The sequence below is a fragment of the Plectrocnemia conspersa genome, unplaced genomic scaffold (assembly GCF_051122295.1).
Source record: "Plectrocnemia conspersa isolate PC_06_02 unplaced genomic scaffold, ASM5112229v1 ptg000014l, whole genome shotgun sequence".
In the NCBI taxonomy this organism is placed as follows: domain Eukaryota; kingdom Metazoa; phylum Arthropoda; class Insecta; order Trichoptera; family Polycentropodidae; genus Plectrocnemia; species Plectrocnemia conspersa.
This window is the reverse complement of record NW_028277178.1, coordinates 14,625,662-14,647,979: the sequence shown is the minus strand read 5'-3', so window position 1 is coordinate 14,647,979 and position 22,318 is coordinate 14,625,662.

Sequence of the window (22,318 nt, the reverse complement as noted above, 5' to 3'; positions counted from 1 at the left end):
AGAACTCGGCGCTTATTACTCGACAACTGGGTCACAGGTTAATTGTTACCGTGGTAAAAACAATGGCGGTTATGTGTATTGCATACTTACGCTGCCTACAAAACAACAATGTTGAAATATGCGAAGCACGGATGTTTAATTGTGTTAAATGTTAGCGTTCTTACCTTTTGAGGAACTCGCTGTTTTCAGACATGGAAATAAAAATAAATATACAATATGGGTTATATTAAAAAAATACTTCGTTATACAACATTGTTATTGTAGTATGAGATTCCATTTTCTAATCCCACATACACGAAAGAGTCCAAGCTCTCTAAATAAACCACTCCATAACCCCTTTGTCCGTCGTCCTTCTGCCTGTCAATCTGTACATCTGGGTTTTTATCGTTTAATACTTTGAAACCATTTTCTTATATTCTATGAGATGTATATGTTTTTGTTAGCTGTATATTTTATAATACATACACATATACAAATCTAATCATACATTATTGACCTCATTGTATTTGGTGAACCTAGTACGAATTTCTCGATTTCAATATCAAAAAGCTTCCTATGCTCTCGCAAACTGCTGTTTGCCCTTAGCAAAGTGGAACAGCTTATCCATTTCGAGACCATTAAACGTTCGCCCTCTACGTTATAATTTGTAGAAGGTAGTGTATTGCACCACAGATTATGTGTCTACAATATTTCTTATACTTGTATACTAGTTTCAAGACATTTTTGTTTTTATATGCGTAACACCAGTACTCAAATACTTCCAGCCTGATTAAACTGTTTCGCGTCCTGTATTGCTATACGCGCTCAGGATTTAAAATCGATCAAATAGCTTAATATTATGTTTATTTATAGCACAATTCAATAGATCTTGTCTTTCTTTGCTTACTAGTATAGTATGTATTTTACTATCTACCAGATCGAGCAGTGTTTCTCTGCGCTTTTGATATTATTGAAGAAGTCATTTGCTGCTGACTTCTCTAATACGTAATACTTTGTGGTATTTTGCCTCACATGATTTATTGAAAATCAGTGTCCAAATTTATTGTGAATTATGTGTGAAATTATACTATTATTTAGATGCTTTTATTTTAAATAATATTATCAATTTTTTTAAGAACCTGACCTGATCCTAAATTGAATCAGTTTATGTCATTTCGTATTGCATTCTTCATAGTATAGGTGTAGTTGTACTCGACATTTCATTGTCTTACACTACTACAGCTTAATTACACTTAATATTAAAATTCTTTTTTGTATACTATTTATGATTTTTTATGAATATATTATTAATTTCTACATAATATATTGAGTGGTTCTGTTGAAATATTTATCCAGTTTTTCTAGTCATTTTATTTTTTCACAATAATCACAAAATTTGAGCTTATTTTTTTTTTATTATATCTTCTGGCGAATTAAGTGGTATGTATAATCTTGTCTCTATTAAAGTTCTATTTTTGCTTTAATAATATTTTTAAAAACAATTTATCAAGGCTTTTAATACTCACAAATAATCATTCAATGGAATTTTAGTTGAAAAACATGTTTAATTTATTATGAGTAATGGCAAACCTTTTGAGCTCACTGTGTCAAAATTTTGAAAAAAAATTTTGTAATATTTGTATCCTTAATTGAAAATAAATATATTTTTATATATTTATTTTTTATAAATTTCAAAAACAAATAATTTATATAAGTGACTTTTTTGTCGCTGAATTGCATTTGCACTAAATCTTCAATTAAAGGTTGGTACTTCGTGCACTTCAACTCCAAACAAGCGCTACTGACTTCTACTGTCAGCCAGTCAGTCAATTGAATCCAATTTGTGAATAAAACCCAGAAAAAAGTAAATTTTTTTTAATGAAAATTATTTTTTCAATAACAAATTTATTCTACAAAATTAATTTTCATCGACAGATTTGTATCTGTCTTCCGTCGATCAAGAAAGTTTTTTATACCCCATTTGTAAAAACTGACTGGCTGTGAATTCAAATATTCAGAAAGAAATGTTTTAACTTCACTAACACTATTAATTTTTTTACCATTTAAATGATGTTGTAAAGACTCAAATAAATGGTAATCTGATGGTGCTATATCGTGAAAATATGGAGGTTAAACAACGGTTTTCCATCCGAAAGCATTAATTTTTTCTCGCGTGATTCTTGCAATATGAGGCAGACGCGTCGCTTTGTTCTCGTCGCTTAGTGCGTGTGAAACCCACGCGCCTTTCCAATATTTTTTGAACTTCTTTAAGAGTATGAATATATCCTGTCTTATCTGTTCTCCTGAATCGACATCTCTCAATTGGCTTCAATTTCTGCAGATATTAATTTATTATCGATGGTTTTTGGTGTCCTATTTTAGGCTTGTCTTCCAAACAAAAATTTCCAGATTTAAATCGTTTACACCATTTTTTTAATTGACGAGCCAATAAGACGGCCCAAGTGTTTTTGGTTGCTGTGGTTCCAGATTTTTTTTGTGTGAACTTCATAAAACATACAAGTGCATAAAAACACCATACTCAGAACGAAATCTTTCACTGAAACTTTGGTTTTTTTTTTTTTGGTATGTTCGTAACCCCCTCTCCAGATGTTAATCCAAACTCTAGCAAAAGCAATTCCAATTTTATTGTTCGTAGTGGCACTATTCATTTTTTTACATTTTTTTTCTAGATTTTTAAGTTTGGACTTTTCGCTGTCTCGAATTCCGGAAATTTCAAAAATATAAATTTAAAATTGACACTAGAACAAAACACCCAAATAACCCAACCTGAATGTTTTGAGCTCTATAGATAACATGCGTATTATTTGTTACAAAAGCTTAACTATGTTATCAATAAAAAATATTTTTAAGTTGTCCCAAAAATGTATGTATTTAATATGATTAAAAATTATTGAGACGACTTTTTTCCAATGTAAGATGTTTAATTATTTAAATAATCGATAAAGAAGAAAGCACTAATTGTGTTATCATCACCAAAATATTTCAACGGTAAACAGTAATAGATACAACAAGAAAGGGAATTTCAGATCTCAGAATCAGCTAAAACTCAAACTCTGAATTCAAGTCTGTTATATAAATCATTGTTTTGAATAAAGCCTACTTCAACAGAAAGCGAACGAATATTTTCTACGCCACAAAAATAAGAAATATACCATCCGATTCAAAATAGAAATACATCATTTTTTCTATAATTCAAATGAAAGTCCCGAGAATCCCCAGAACTTTGAAAATTTAAATCTCGATTTCAGGGAATTGGAAAAACCCGACACTTTAAATCTCTACTTGGACCACAAGTCGAAAAACTCTTGAGCACAGATGTTTTATTGACAACTGACATTAAATCATTTAATTATGTGAATCCTACCTTAGCTTACACCACCTTCTCATGGATAAAGCAAAGAAAAGAAACAAGTGGACGTCCAATAGCTTCCATAAAAAAATTCACAAATCATTCATTTTTTCCCACAATATTGGGTGCTTCATCTGTCGTCAATGACACAACTTTAGACATATCAATGCTTGGGTCATTGAATGTTTTATAACAACCTTACATATTTCATTCACTCATATACTTATTGGCACTGATTCTAACTTTATCAACTCTTCTCTCATTGTGAGAGAAGAAATAATATGTTGGCCTTCACTGGTATAAACTATACTTCAAAAAAGTTTTTCGAAGAGGTTCTAAAAAAGCTTGTTTCTCGTTCGAAATTACGTTTGACTAAACATTTCATTGATTAGCATGATAAACCAGTGTTATATGTCAGTAACTATACATAAAAAACCTGAGTTGAAATTACAAATGGACGATAATATTTTTTTAAATTTCTATCGTGACTGGAAGATTTACAATACATAAATAAATTTGAGTGATTTGCATCCTTTATAACACTAGCCCAAATTACTGTTTAAACAAAGAGAATTAAATTCAGAAAGTGTATAAAATCGATAAATAATGCCTTTTTAATTAAAAACTTTAAACTATGAATCGCTGTGTTATTGTGGATAGTTTTAATTTATCAATCATTGTTATGGTGCTATAAAACAGTCCTTTTATTTTCGATAATTTCTACAATAGGACATTTTTAAGTAATGTTTTAAGTAATGGTTTTGACAATGACATCCGCCCTTGCACAATATGCTGGCATTGTTCATTGATCTTTTTAATATCAACTGTGAGAAGTTGGTCCAATTTTTATCGTTATTTTATATGCAATTTTTGCGTCAAAAAATGTAACCTAACAGGCAACCCGGTTAAGTTAACCCAATAATTTTATTTAATTATTTCTAAAAATATATACTACACATATATGTTTGTTAAATATATGCAACGATATATGTTCCTAGATTTGAAATAAATACGTCTAAAGTAGAGCAATTAAAAATGTATTAGCTTCCCAAAAAAGTTCTTGCGGTTTTCTTAAGAACGTGGCAAAGGCTTTTCTCAAGTTGTTTAAACTTATTAAGCGCGTGTGTCTATATTTAATATATCAAATGGGTCGTACCGTGTCATTGTCTTAAGATCTGGTTTTTCATTCATTTAAAATATTGATCATATCGAGTGTTTACTTTATGAATTCAATTTTGGATCAAAGGCTGCATAGTATATCGTAAGATATACGTAATATTAAGGGAATATTAGTAAAATAAAGTATAGTCACTTGAAGAAGCATAACCTTGCTCAGGGCTTTTTTTTGGTGCAAACAAAAAAGGTGCCGGAACTCACTTCTTGTCAAGCGTTTTACTAAAAAAATTATATTCAATAATCATTTATATTAAATTTAAAGCAGCTTTTCCTATGCCGCGAAGCGTAAAAATGATATGAGAGATTTATTTATTTCAAAATTTATTGATATGAGAGTATTGATCAAAGTGTATTCAAACCGAATTTTGGTTAATAGGAGGGTGCAAAAACAATTATCACTTCTCAGAAGTAAAAAATTCACGTCAAAAGCAATAAAATCGTGTCGGCGCCGTTGCAGTGGGAACGCTCGGCAACGAGCGTTCAGGCAACAGGCACGATTTTATTGCATTTGACGTGATTTTTTTACTTCTGAGAAGTGATAATTGTTTCTTGCGCTCTCCTATTGGTCGAAATTCGGTTTAGATGTTCTTCATTTTATTTTTACTCATTTAAATGATAAATTTAATTGTAGCTTTCCATATTTTGTTTCCATACTTTACATAGCTTCACACTAATATTTTCATATTTTTAGTGGGATCAGCGTTTGAGAAGCCGATTTTTTTTTTCATTTTTAAACTTTGGGTTAAAATTGAAAGAAATGAAATGTTACGCAGGTTGTCAATGTTTTTTAAACTTTAAAAATACTGTAAAAAAAGGTGCCGGAACGCCGTTCCATCGCGATACATCCCAAAAAAAGTCCTGCCCTTGTTTATTGATTTATTGATAATGAATAATAAAAAAAATGAGTCGTAAACTGTTTATTTCAAATCTCTAAAGTAATCATTCTTAACAAACAATCCAATGCAAGACAATATAAAAAAATGGATATCTTGTATTACAAAATTTTCCAATACGAGCTTTTTGGCAGAAATCAGACAATTACAGTCGATGTTTACTTTATGGAAATGTATTGAAACTGTACGTTGCTTTAGAAACTGTGAGTTTCAGTTAATTATAAGAAAGTTTAATTCTTGCAATATATGGCAAGACACACTATATTTTATAATATTTTTTTATCTGACCATCACCTTTTTTGACACAAGATTATTAACGCTTAACAAAAATGATATTTTGTGAAGTTTTGAAGCAATCTTATATAATAAGATTGCATTAAATATATAAAACCGTACGAACTTTTTTGATTAACAGATATAAATATTAAAAAAATGTGGTTTACTCACGTTCTGTCATGGTGTGGCGGATGTCCGGATGACGATAACCTCCTGTGCAGACAGCGCAGCGACATGGCGTACCCCTAGCAGCCCGGCGGGCCTTTTCTGCTGGCCGCCCTCCGGAGCGTGCGCCCTCCGAAGAAGGCGCCCTCCTCGTTGCACGACTGACTCCGTTGAGGGCCCAACATCGCCTTCGCCAGCTGCGACATGATTATCTTCACTTCTTCCCGAATAGCTTCTCGACAATGAAGCTCACCTCACTGAGGTGAGTCTTACTCGATACCGACGAAACCTGACCGCCCTTCTGGCGTGATTCTGATCCAACAACACCACCCCCTTTCGGGACTGGGTGACTCCGTACCCCCGTCGAACCGCGATCACCACTGCACGACAATCGCCTCCGAGTCTATCACAAAATACTTCAAACAGGCTCGTTAAGTACCACTAGCTCTACGCGTCTAATAAATCTCATATCTAAAAAAATACGCCTTTCAATATTGCATATACGGAAAATTCGCTACAAAACTAGATAATCATCTCTTTCTTGATTATGTCACAGATCATGGAAGATTACAAGTCGACTAGAAACGCGCTATGTTCGTCTAAAAATACACGTACACGGAAAATTTATTAGCTGTTCAATTTGTTCAATGTCACTATTAATTTGTTTTAATCGTCAGTATTATATCACAATATACACACGTCTTACGTCTTAAAAATTGACTTTTTACCTCACAGTGTATAAAATCGGCTTTTATTATACGTATATATTATATATTATTAATTTAATAATAAATATTATTGCCTTTGAGTTTTATTTTAATTATAATAATTTATCTCGTTATTATAAATATAGAGTGAGCTTTGTAGAGATTGGTTTTCTCACTACAAGGACAAAGGGCACTGCTTTATACAACTCTTAATAATATTTATTCAACGTTATTTCGTTAAATTAGATGGCAACGTGGCAGTCCTCCGAGTTGGATCTGAAAATGAAAAGAAAAACATATTAATATTAAATGAAAATAAAATATTCAACACATTTCATTACAGATGAAACAAAACCGGTACACGTTAACGCGTTCGTTCACGCACCGTCCTTTATCCCAGGTAATATATAAACACGTATCTCGAATCACCTGGAATTTGGACGTTTCTCTCGACGGAAACGGAAAGGGCTAATGCCTGACTGTACATATGCATATATACATAAATTTTCGATTTCAAAATGCTGATGGTGCCATGTAATTTCGTATACATAAACCGAAAATATCCCTAAATTAAATAAGATGAAAAACGTTATTAAAACTCCGCCTTTTTAAAATTTCAATAGACCTCCTTATATGTATATTACATAACCGATACCAATGCTAAGAATCAAAAATGTGTTTTTTTTTTAATATTTTCACTCTGAAATGAAAAAGTATTTTATATACATATGTATTTGAAAGGTTCGAATAAAATATTGATTACAAGGGCATATTCTAGCTTTGAAGATTATAAAAAGTATTAAAATGTATATGTAGTAGGTCTCTCATATTTATTTATTTTTTATAATAAAGAAAATGTTTCAACAGGTGAACTATTTCAGCAAGCCAGCGTATATATAAAGAGAATCAGACACAAAGTCTCCATTGTTCTGTGTGTGTTTTAAATGAAAACTTTGAATGATAAAGTGCAGTTACTTTGTGTAAAAAAGCGATAAAGTATGAATAAAAGGAAATTTTCATGTTTTTAAAACACGAGCAAAGAGAAAACACTTTCAAAGACGTTCATATAAAAGTATATCTATATACTATATTACAAAAATGTTTTGAAACATTATTACTATAGTTTACATTTTATTTACAATAATTATTGGCAATAATTAACTAATAATTGAATAAAAATTTAATTTTTCGAATAATCCAGTTGCAATATATAAATATAAATGATCTCTCACATCAGATTTTTAGTTATTTTTTTTTAATTTAGGAAAAAAAAATAAACCTCACGCTTTAAATAAAATAAAATTTTCAGTACCATATAATATAACTTTATTCTAACGTAAAAATACATGTGTAATGAAATGGAAGGACAAAAACGAGGTTTGTTTATTATCAACGGTCCATAATAATGCGACTGTAAAAGTAAAATAAAAAAAATAATGCCCCAGGTAACCCACGATTTTAATATTATATATGTATACATGGGTTGATAAAATTTTCTATATTTATTATCAGTTTTGCCAATTTTAAATTTGCAATTTACTACAATTCAAAATATCATATATATCATATACCGAATATTCAAATCAACCTCTTTGTAGATTACAGATATGCATTTTAGATAATGTGACACTAAATATATAGTAAAATACGTGTGTTTTGCTATACGCATTTAAATATTATTATTTTGCATAAAAATCATTAAGAAGTTAGATAATATATTAATAATAATATCATTATTTCAGAAAATTCAAAAGAAAAAAAATATGTCATTTAGCTTACTAATTTATTTAACAATATGTATCTAAAAATTCAACTTCTTGAATATAAACTTAACTAATAGCCGAGTTAAACTAATGAAAAAGCCTAATATTGTTTAAAAAAAATTACTGTTTCATTTAATAAGATTAATTAGGGATCAAGATTGTCTACTCAAAAAATAACCGATTAATCACTGAATATTTAATTTGCATTTACCTCTCAGTATTTTAAATTATATTTTTTTTTTTACAGTTTGATGTATTTTTATTTTAGAAAACAAATTTTTAAATAAATAAAATAAAATAAATAAAAAAATTTTGTCTCCAATCTGCTATTTTAATGTGTTTTTTTCTCAAAAACTTTGGTCGCAAAAATACGACTATTAGATTTATTTGTGAAATTACACTCTGATTTATTTGTTTATACGTTCTTTAATTAACGTAGATTTTTTTAAGAAAATAATCTACAATTATTGTTCGTAACATGAAATAAACAAAAATAAAATAAAACATTTTCTTTCAGTCATCTTATGTATAATTAAAAAATTATTATTGAATAGATGTAATTACTTTATTATTGGTTGGTAGACACTTTAAATAAACCAAATCTCCTGAGGCTTTGTCTACAAGACGTTTTATTAAGTTCCTCGGATGAAAGCTTTAATCGTTCCTTTACCATGATACTTTCGCTTCGAACGAAGTTTAGTTTCAAATTACTCCAAAATGTAAGACAACCATGCTATGAAAATACAGCGAGCAAATAACGCAGAGAGACTTTTTTCTTTCCTGTATGATTTTAATTAAATATTAATGCACATTTCTGCCACAATGAAATTTATTTTTGTACATAACGTATTTTTTTATGTATACGTATATACAAGAAAGGAGGAATTCGGACAAAGTAAAAAAGGAAAACTTTTGATTACAGCAAAACTGACGGAAGTAAAAAGTTTTTTCTTTATGATGCGTATGTAAAATACTTTATAAATAAATTTACATTGTATGTATGTATTTGTGTACGAGTATATCCATAACAATATTTTATACGTTTTGTGTAGCATAGGAAACAATGGTAAAATTTATCAGAACAGGGCAGGTAGGCTGAATTTCAAGCTGAGCTATATAAAGTTCGTCCTTTAGCCCGTATACATGTCCACATAGGAAACCATGGACTAAATATAATATGAACCCTTGCGTGAAGGTTTAGCGGCTAGCCTCCTTTTTTACGGGAGCTAAATGTGATGTGAACGCCCTTAAAATGTAATCTAACAAACTGAGTTGTCTCATCTGAGAATGTTAACAAACATATTTCTAAAATGATCCTTTGCAAGTTATTTAATTAAATTAAAATATAATGTATACAGCTAAGTAATCTAATGCATTTTTAATGTAAATGTGAATGTTTGCTAAGTCTCGGGTATAACCATTATAACTTAATACACAATTCATAAAGTGTAATTAAAACCTTATCAACGCACTTATTAATCATGTACAGCACACGAAATATATATTATTATATGTACAATTTTAATATATTAGTTATGCTTATAAAGTAGATTTAATAATATAAAATATAATTGTAATTAATTGTTGTAATGCTCAGGAGTCCGACTAAACTCATTTTGGTAAACAAACCAATAACCACAAAACAACAAAATTTGTTGGCAAACACAAATCATAGATGAGGTAAAATGTTGCGGTTTATGTTATATGGAAACTTAACAAGGTATAAACAAGTTTTAACGTAAAAAATAATATTAAAACTTTTCTATGCCGTTTAAACGTAAAACCATGTTAACAAATATACTTTAACTAAAACGTGTAATACTTTTATTTTATTTTATAATCTCCACGTGTTAATCAAGTTTTTTATACCTGATTCAAAAAATAATGCATTTTTTTAAGTAATTAATTCTTTAATGTCATTTATTATATCCGTTTTTAGGATACAACTGTTGCAAGGATTTATTTGCGTTAACACAGTCAGTTCAAGAGCTATCCATTTCATCATTATTCATAATGGAAAAAAATGGAAATTTTTGGTTTACGCCCCTAATATTAGCTTTAAAGCACACTATATGGATATACGTTCGATTTATTTATCATTACTCTGATTGATTGATAAATATAAAAAATAAAGTAATGATTTTAATTTCTATAAATTTGTTCAAAATATAAACAGGAGTAATGATAAGTATATTGAACGTGTGCTCCGGGGCGTAAACCCAATCTTTCCATGTCTTTCTCAATTATGAAAAATGAAGAAATGGATAGCTCTTGAACTGACTGTGTTAACGCAAATAGAGTATAAATAGATGATGGTCGCTTGATGGGTGAAAAATATTTTCCTAAGTAAATCCATTGATTTTTTCTATCGTATTATTTGATGTTCCAGAATCATTCATGATTGACATATTAAGATACGCTGCGCAAGGTTTACCTCAAACAATTTATGAGATATCCATATTTCAAAAATTGACACCTTTCTTATTTTTTTAAATGTCTGTGAACTAATGTAGGCGACACGTTAAGCTTTTGTGCTATCTTCCGAACCATTAATCATGGATTTGACGACAGCCCTAATATCCTCACGAACAACCTCTAAGAACTACCTGTAGATCTTCAATGTCAAAATTCTCGAAACGAAATTTTTTGGACAACATTTGACACTTACTAAATTAAATTTTAACTGCTATTGTCCTAATTGAATCTTATAAAGCATAATTTAGCTTAACTGATATTATTTTATTTCCGTAATGTATTAAAAATATCGTAACTAAAATATACCGTTGTTATTGAAATTATTCTTAATTTATAAAAGACTTAGGGAACAACCTATTGTATTTTACTGTTAAATATATTTTGCTTACTTTATTCATATAAAATAAAATCAAAATATAAAAAAACCGTAATGTAACATATATTATAGAATATTATTAGGTAGTTTAATGAGACTTTGTACAATATTGTTTTTTGAATATTAAGCAAATGAAACATTTAGATAAAGATTTCCTTTTCTATAAAATATCATCTTCATTTTGCTTCATATTGTTATCAGTAATCGTAGGTCTATTTTTTTACTAAATAGTCACAAGTTAAATAAATATATTTTTTATTTTTTTCTTGAAGGTTTAAAGCTATAAGTTAATTACTATACAGTTTTTGCTAAATTATCTTAATTTTTTAAATTAACAATTACAACCAAAATATTCAAGTTTGCCTTTTAAACGAAAAATGCTAATCAAATAGTGCTATTTTAACCTTTTAAATCTAAATTCAACAAACTTAGTTTTCCTGGAAAATTTGTTAAAAATGTTAAGTCACACAGATTATTTTTAATTATTGTGACGAAAGCGCCACATATCAAAAGCAATATTTGTTTTCAATGGTGGCAAAAAATAGTGTAATTCCTATTCCTCATTGGAATTATACGGTTTGAGGGTTTCAATCACCTGCACAATTTTTTATAATTTATAAGTCATTCTAACAATGATTTTGAATAAAAGAAAATAAAAATCATACGTCTCTTAAGTAAGGCTTTAAGCAGAATTTCAGTGTTAAATATCAATCTAGGTCAGTAGCGAAGTTAAAATAATTGAGCAAATTTAAAACTCAAAGTGCAGAGGCGACATTACCAACTTTTAAGATAGATTGTAAAAGTACCATTTAGGTTAAGAATCTGTAAGACGTGAGCTGCGTTTTTTGATATGTATCTCAATGACTAATGTGAATATTAATAAATTTAAATAATTGTCAGAAAATCAATCCCGTTATTTTCGAAGCCATGATACCTAAGCATAGCTATCGTAAATCGACTAGAATCATTGGATTGGATTTAGTACTCATGATGTAACATTTAATAAATTAATTTTATGATACAATTAAACGGTAAGTAATTATATCTACGCACGAAATTAGAAAACAAATATATGAAAAATGATAAAAAATTTAAAAAGAGAACTCGTCTCTCTGTATTTCATTTCGCGTCGCTCATTTCGGCTTCTAATGGCATTCAAATTGGATTATTGCATTACGTGGCAATTTTGTGGCACTCGTCCGAGGGCCTGCGTTCTCATAAAAATAATGACACATTCGCCCGCTTTTCTGCGATATACACATCAGTATAAAATTCGAAGCACATACGCGCCGCGTCGTCGGATCTCTCTAGGGTCCACGATGATTCGGCAATAAAAATGAACGCGACTAGGGTCATATCTGACCCACCCGATTCAATTTACACAAAACGATTACGAGCCGGTAAGTGTGGCTGACTCGTTAGGTTGACCGCGCTTACTTCTGGAAAGTGCGTGGGACCCGTTAAAAATGTATTCGATTCTGTACCTGGTATATAATCAATACGGTGGTTTTAAAGGGCGTGTGTAAAGGTGCGATAAAGAGAAGAATTAGAAATGGCGGTTTATATGAGAGCTCTTGTGTGGAATTTCATAGTTTTACAGTGGGTCGTTTCCAATGCATGTGCGATTTTACGACGCGTTGTAAACATGTGTTTTAAAAATGGGCACGTTACGTTTTACAGCAGGTTAAAAAATATACTGTTTATAAGGATGACATACTTAGTATGTCGAACGTGTTTAGATATATTTAATTTCTATATTTTTACACAAGCTTCTTATGATATAAATAATGTGAATATGGAAACACGTTAACTGCCTCATTGTACTGCAAGAAATATATAATAAAATCACACAAAAATAAAATATATTATATATGTTTGCAGTCTTGAATCAATACCCTATACATATGTAACATTTACTTACCTTTGATTGAGAAAATATTCTACAAACAATAAAGGTTTGTTAAATGTTACGTCATTTGTGTTAAATGGTAAAAAGTAATTTATTAATTAAAATACGATCATCATGACCTTACAGGTTACACTCAATGCGTAACAATGATCTAAAACAAAGGTAGTCTAATTAAATTAATTAATAAATTAAATTAAAAATATTAAATACTAAAATAACATGAAATATATCGGAACAGATTCTCAGCCGACACTGTTTAAAATTAAAACGTCCATTGTCAGCGTATTAAGAAACTGGATGGCTAATGTCATAGTAAAGTTGGCAAATGCGGATGTCCTTAATGGCTCCAAAGCATTAAAAACGTTGAACGAGAATTTTCCAATACGCAAAGCAAGAAATTTTGCTGAATAGAAGGATTGTACACAACTCCCTTTAAAAATTAAAAAAATGTTTGTTAATATTCAACCTTTTACGAGAACCCAAATAGTAAAGATAAAAGGATAGTAACCAAACTTCTTCATATATTGCTTTCATAAAATGTTATTCTAGATTTTCTCAATCATGAAAAAATATTTAGTCTCCCATGAGTTTCGAATTAAGGATCCTGTTTAAAACTTAATATAAAAGACGCGAATCACTGATATATTATCAAAGTGAAACGCGTTATTATATTATAAAGCTGAGCATCTCAAAAGACTAACCACTAATATTATTAATATGTTAAGAGCTTTTCCACTTTCCCACGAATGTAATTCCGACATCTCTGGCGAAAATCTCTTGATACAGTATATTTTCACCTTGGCAATAAAAATACCTAAATTGCAATTCTGATAGGTAAACGATTATCAGCAGCCCATTTTCATAATGAATCAAGATTGGTCCATAAAGACGAGTCAAAAATTGTATGAACATTTTTGAATACTTTTTCTTCTACAAAATTATTTCACGAAATTTTTAGAATTCTCATTTCTAGAAAATTTTTATAAAACATAAAATTAAATATGTACGAAGGTGTACAACCACTGCTTTTGTTATAACGCTGCATAATTAAAGTCTGGTCCATGCCTAATATGCATACTTCTTGGAAGGATTTAATAGGGATTTGGACATGACAAAATATTGTTTACAATTTTTAACACTCGAACTCGCCATATTTTTGCTTAAGTAATGCAAAAATACACTCCAAACCAAAGGTAACATATGTTTGAAAATATGCATAATTTCTTAGAAGATCGAAAGTATTTGAATAACCAACATTTTTTGCCATTTTCTATTACTCTAACCGGCCGGCGGCTTTATCTTTCATTTGATGATCTAAGAACCCGCTCCGATAAATATAAATTACGCTGAATACAAAATGATTTAGAGCTAACTTTTTTCGATAAACCAAAAATGTTTTTTTATATTGTTTTTTTAAAGTAGCAACAGCTGTTAGTGACATATCTCACGATTAATATTGACAGCCGAAGTGGCCTTAAATTTTATGTTAAAACAGTTGAAAAATATCAATTCTGAGCAAAGCTCAAAATTTCAACAGCCAATTAAAGAGAAATTATATAATCTAATAAACCAGACGATGATGTCATTAATTAAATATTTACAAAATCCAGAATCTTTCACCAGTAAAAAAAATAATGACTTATTCTTATTCTTCAAAAGCAGAAATATATAAAATAGAGAAATAATTTATTCACTAATTATTTAATGGCTAGACTAATTCTAAGGACTCTCGCAATCTATTAAATCGTTAGAATCATTAGAATCCATTGAAAAAATCGAAAGTTTATCATTGGCGTAACAATTAGAGAAAGAAATTTATTTTAGCCTTACAGAGAGTATTGTAAAAAAACAGCATCTTACGGATTAGTAGAGAAAGAATTAAAAATATTTAAATCAACGAGCAAGAGAATAAATAATTAACAGAGCCTATTTGAAGCCTTGTTGTTGATTAGCCCAACATCAACATAAAACGAGATAAATTTTTCTATAGACGAAATTTTTTTAAGAAAAAAATAACGCAGATTTTGCTTCTACTTTAGATGGCATGTTTTTTTTTAAAGAGTTTTAAAAATAATATGTAATACTGTATCTGGAATACTTTACTTTATTACATACATTTTTTTCTTTCATTAAAAATTCTCAAAAATTGAGAAGTGAAGTCAATAATTCCCATTTTTATTCGTCGTATCTATATCGTTTATAAATAATATGAAAATTCCAGATGAAATAAAAAACATATTTGACAATTAGCTAGCATACCTTACATACTGATCGCAACTATTTAGATAACTTCTATATAACCAAATCAAAATTTTAATATTGAATTAAACATTTAGATGTTGAAATTAATGTATAGTATCATACTATAATTAAATTTAATGATTAGTAATTATTGAATGAGATGACTTTTATGTTTTTTTTTATATATTAAATTTTAATTTAATTTGTAATCGACAATATATTAAACAAAATTACATATATTCCTTTTAAGTAAGTATGTATTAAAAAGTACTAATAAATTTATTTTATTACTACTGCTTTTACGAATTAAAAATCATAATCGCTTCACTGTCCGTTTATCAAAGAATTTAATGAAATTAAAATGAAAGACTATTTTGCTTTTATAAAAATGAATGCACTCAGATATTGAAAGTATTTGTAATAATAATGATGATAGCGATAAAAATTAGGACGAAGAAAAATAAAAAAAAAAATAAAAATAAAAGATTGTTATTTTTTTAATTACCTTAATTTAAAAATATTTGAGGACAGACGTTCGATATTTTAAGCCAAGTTTTAGGACAGACGTTTAATATTTTAAGCCACACAATTTTACCGAGCTTTCTGAAAAAATATTTAAAAATAAAATGAATAATAAAATAATTAATAATCACTAACTCTTGCAATAAAATAGATATAAAAAAAGCTCAATTCTAAAAGCTGTGAGATAATTTTAGATTCTGTTTCTAAATAAACCATCTATCTTAAAAATTCACTTGAAATTCTTGCTCCAATAAAAACTGCAATATAATAAAGTACTCTATTAGCAGCAAAAAAATATACAATTCCTAATTACAATTAATTAAATTTATGTATGCAAAAATTTATAAATAATGATTTTAATGGATTTAGATATTTAGACAATTATACATAGTTATTATTTATTTTTGAGAATTTCTAGAAAACCGCAAAATGAATTTTTTTTTTAAATTAAAATAAAATGTAATAAATATTGTAGTCAAAATTTTAATAATAACGAATTTTCAATAAATTAATAATTATTATATTGTACTCGTAATTTTTAATATATCAATTATTAACAATAATGTAATTTACAACCAAAAATATTGCCCTAAATTACTGTAAAAAAAATTTCATGTTCAAAGATATATACTTTACATTACATATTTTATATTTTTTCATGTGTAAATTTATCAATTAATCTCACATCTCTTGAGAAATGAGACAACACAAAACGAATCTCCGTACTAATTGTAGGTTCAAAACATTTTCTTAAATTGGATAGTAATTTTTTATACTATGAAAATATATATGTATCTATATTAATTTTACTGTTAACTTTAGTGACGATAAATGTCTTCAAATGGGTTATAGTAATATGCAAAGTTTGAGAGAAAGTATCATAAAACAGACTCAACTTACATAGTTATTCGTAAACGGTTGTGTGTCGTGGAACATGTGATCGCTTTGAACTATTAGCAGAAATGGATGCTGATCACGTAATATCTATTTATTGTAATTTGTATTTTGTTTATAAACAAATGTATAAAAACTATATATTTCAAACAAAACCAATAAAATGCTTCATTTTTAAAAGAGAACAAGAGAATATACGAGTACTTTAAATGATTTACAAATAAGTAATTCATACTAAGAAATACAAAGTTCGGAAACTTTTTGCACAACCCTCGTATGCTTATATTTTTCGTCGAAAAATCAAAACGTTGAGTAAAAACACCGTCTGTTTATATATTTTATACGTGGGTATAATCTAATGTGAAAATCTTGACCCTGTTTAGGCGCTGACCACCGATAACCCTTTCCTACCCCCAACTGGCCCTAGCAGCCTTGAGTTTCGACCCTTTCAATTAAATATTTGCTCAATATGCGCCGTAGAATTTCAAAAGTTAATATAAAAGTTGAAGATCGTCGCGTTCGCAACAAGAGGGATTCGTAAGCAAGAAAGAGTATCGACCCGATATTGAAGTTGCGGTCCGTTTCGGCCGTGTACGCCTTCTGTCGGTTGAATTTTTTCCTCTCGTTCATTACGTAACTTTTGGCGTGATACCAAGCAGAATTTTGTTACGTATTCGACCCGAATTCGTACTATGTACAGAGTTACACAGTTCGCCGAATACCTTTCGTCTAATTAAAGGTTAAATTTTAAACGCGTTGTTGTTTTCAACCATCGCTTGCTTTCATCTTCCAATTGAATTTAATCGATATAATCAATTAGTATTTTTAACATTGCATGTTTACTATCAATCTAAAAAAGTAATATAAATAGATACATTGCATCTGACTGAAGCAAGCTAAAAGAAAACTTTTTTGTGAGTGTAGTGTATAAATATAAAATATATTGTTTTTGCAACTTGTTTACAACTATAGTTTAATATTTGATAATTCTTAAAAATTAAAAAAAAAATTATATAAATCATTCACTTAAAAATCAAAACTCTGCTATACTACCAACTAATTCAATATATAAGGTAACTATTTAAAAACACATGTACCTAATTTGTCTCAAATATGCTTAATAAACGATTTCAATAATAATACCCTAACCAACAATATTTTTGCTATTTATGTAGATACGATAAACTGATTTAAACTCAACACTAAGCGCTGATTTAAAATATCATTAGGCGTTCCTTAGCATGTACATTTTTTATTTGCATATTATTTCAATATTTTGGTGGGGTATTAAATACAATAACAAAATAATGTACGTGCTATTGATTTATAATGAAATTTAAAGTAAACAGAAAACTGTACATATTTGTTTTAAAAGCAAAATAAAAAACTACAATAAATAATATGCATTTTATCTCTAATTACTTAAACAAAGAATCTAAATAAAATAAAACGTATTAAAAAAACTTATGCTTTACTTAATATTAATTATAAATTTTCTATAATTAAAAATATGTTCTTACTAAATAAAATTATTAAAAAAATGGTATAATATTCGTATTAATATGGTAATTCGCGCCGTCAATCTTGCACAGATTTGCTATTTTTCAATATCAAGTCAATTAAAAAATTTAATAAAAAGAATTCGAAACCATAAACTACAAAAATAAGTTTATTTCAGTTACATTACCATTTAACACTTAATTAATACATAAGTAAATAAATAAAATAGTTTGTTCTATACAAATCATGTTGTCCAAATATTAATTTGTGAATTTTAGCAAAATTCATTTTTTAAATTATTATTTTTCTTGCAATTTTTAAGATCTCTTACGTGTCAGAATCTGTGTCTTGCAAAAGCTACGCCACCTTCTAAACCGGCTCTTTGTGTACCTAAATATATACAATTAGGTACTTTTCTACCTAAAATATATATTTTTCTACATATACATCCATTAGTATAATTTTAAAAACTGTAGTTGAAGTTGAAATTATATTTAAAATATTTTTCGGTGACTCGCTGAAATTGGCGTGAAAATTGTTATCTATTTCTAAAAAAAAAAAAAATTAAAAATAACCGATCCGCAAAGAGGTTAGTGTCAACTTTTCCTGTATAAATAATTAGCCTAATAATTTTAAGAAATAATAATAATTTTAAGAAATTAATAATGTTGTAGAATAAGGTAATAACTTAGGCTAGGTATTTAATATTATACATGAATATACAAATTATGAAAATTTATTAACAAATAAATAACTTTATAAAAGATCTTTTTTTTACATATTTATTATTGAAAATATTTCATCGGAAAATTTAAGGTATAATACATATACCAAAGCTTAACTCAACCTAACTAAAATATGTATTTAAACATTTTTAATAATATAAAATTCGTTTTTATAATCATAAAATAATTTAGCAATATAAAATATTTATTATAATTATTATTCAAATATTGTGGCAAAATTTAAAAAAGTAGACTTTTAATCAGTAGGTATATCATAAAAATACTAGTAGTCAAGACATAAAATCTTTTTTATAATAAAATAAGTACACTAATAAATACTTTTGCTATTTATTGGCATAAAATTCTTGTTCATTTAAAATAAATATCAATCACTGTTGCTTTAAACACAAAGCATATTTAAAAATTATGCTTCACTTTAACTATTTTAATTTTATTATGAAAAATTTCTAGAACTTAAAAAGTGTACAACTTACAATTTTGCATCAAATTTAAATTCCGTTATAAATTCGTAGACAATCATTTTAAAACTTTAACGTTTTTTTTTATTTTCTGTTTAAATATCGATGTATTAGAAAAATAAAAATAAATGTATTAAATTTAAAAAAAAAATGTATTTTTTATAAAAAAAAAATTATTTTATCTAATATATTTATATCGGTTCTTCATTTTGTGTTATTAAAATATTTTGCAAAATTTTGATCCACTTTAAAAAAATGTATTACTACTTTAAAAAGCCTTCTTAAAAAAATTTTATAATTTTATTTTGTATCGTATTTTAGAGACGGATATTATTTGCGATAATTTTTTTTTAAGATTGCAATAAGCGCTGAAATAAGTTTTTTTTGACATAACATTTTCGTTTTTTTTTATTTTTTGCGCGCTTTTGTTATGTACTTTTTTCTTGGTGCGCTATTTTTCACGCACGTCTATGCCGGTATGGTTTTTTTACGGCGGTTCACTTATAAGCAAGCATATAAAAAAATATTACAAACAACAAATTTTATACATGCTTAGAAAAAAACTAATGTACACTCATATTAACTTATAAAATAAGATTTTATATATAATATACATGTATATTTTCATATAAAGTGTTTTATAGAGTAACTAATTCAAAAAAAAATAGTTTGAATTTAAACTCGTGACATTTCGGCTGACTAAAATGACCTTTATAAGCAAATTTATTTAGGATAATAATGATTTGCCAGAAAGTGCTACTCTGGCAAATAACGATTGCCTGTCTTTCAATTTATGCCTCGGTTTCAAAATTAAAAATTCAATATCTTATCGTGAATTGACCTTCCGCATTCGACATTTGTTCATAAACAATGCATGAAGCGGCACGTTATGAACCAACTGCCATTAATCGACAAAATTGATTACATTTCATACACGTCGATATAACTAACTGTGCCATAATTTAACAGTTCGATCTTAAGGAATTACAACATAACTTTGCACCCAAAAACAACAGCGATAAGCACTTTGTCATCGTTTTTAGGCGACTCAAATGTTGTCGCCTCGCTTCCTAGAAATAATAATCTATTTTGAGACTCGCGTTACGACTCTCTGGAAAATTAATTTTACTAAAGTAAACCATTTACTAATAAATTAATTTAACTTTTGCATTGTGTGTCACGGTAATTAATCGACACATATTGCACTGAAATATTCATTTTGGCGTATTTCTGGCGTGTAAATAAAAAGATCCGAATAAAGTGGCTCGTCGAGAATTTCCACATACAACTTTACAATGTAGATTGCGTTGCTTCTGCTTTTCACGTTTTTTCCCCTCTACACTTTTGCGACGTGAATTTCGGGACACTTTTGAGCGCGCTCTCAATTTTTCTTCGTAAGAAAATACACGCACAGAAATTACGAGTAAAGGGCGTTTCGCTTCAATGAAGAAAAAATATATATTCGCGTAACTGTGTCGCGAATAACCATTATTTTTTCACGATAATTAATCTGAAGCAATTTATTTTTGTTGTTGATAAGATTTATATTTGGAGTTCAGAATGTGTATCGATTGTCTGCTCATTTGCATAATAGCTTTTTTTTCGTATAAAAAAGCTTTGATGTTGACACGAGCGAGGAATCGATATTATTTAGAGGCGTGTACGAATAAAACTCTAGTGAATCTCATCTGTGACTCAGATGTCAAAGATTATGTTTTCTCAACACGAACAGGGAATACTAATATTTATTTATTTTTTCATAAAACAAAATAATGATTAATATATTTTAAATAATATATTTTTCCCCATCAGAACTTTCTTCTACCGTTTATAAATTATACCTTGGTTGATCTAAATTTTTTATGCATTGTTTTAGTAAACTTGTCAAAGATCAGAGCAAAAATACGTTTTAGAGAAGCGGCAAGACTGACTTCGCAACCATTCAAATTGAAATCGGGAACACTTATTAATTAACTATATATGTTACAAAACCGCAATAATACTTAGTGACACTCGTTTTTTCGAAATATAAGTTAGAACGACGTTTAACGTATATTGTAAAAGGCAAAAGGAATTGCACTTTCGGGGCAAAATAAAAGCTGAAACATCGCTGGATAAAGTTTGTTGAAGTTCAGGGAGATTATGTATAAAAAAAGTCATTTTAAATGAGTCACGTATTTATTAGCACTTGCAAAATATAAATTACGAATAATAATGCTAACGCAATTATAATAAAAAAAAGTTTTCTAAAAAATGTACTGTAGTAGCGATTGTTACGAAACTTTTCTAATTAAAAAGCCCTTATTCCTAACAAAATAAACCTTTTTTAAATTTGCTATTATGTAATAATGGAATTAACAGTTTTGAATACAGAGATAAACCATTATTATCAAAGAACACGAAGGCCGTTCAAAAGTGTGTTTATACTGTGGCTTTTCTGGAAAAAGAAATGTGTATTCGAGGCTTAATTTTTTTTCATTGCAAGGAGTAAATTTATATATAATTTTATTAGCAACCATATTTGTTTTAGGAAACAATCTACAAAATATATAAATTAATCTGAAAATTCAAATCGTTTCGGAATAAATTGTTTTATAAAGAGCAAACACTACATTACTACAGATCACGATCTGAAAAATATAAGAGGCATGCAATCAAGCATGAAAATCGTCTGTTCCAATACAAAACTACTGAAGCAACAAGATTGATTAGTCGTTGTAATAAGAGACGGCTGCGTGAGTTAAAAATAGAAGATGTTTTTTGAATAAGAATAAATTATAAACGTATTGATTAAAGTCTAAAAGTGTTTTAATGGCTTTATGCGATAAAATATTTATACAACATATTTTGCCTTTAAAGCAGTAATAA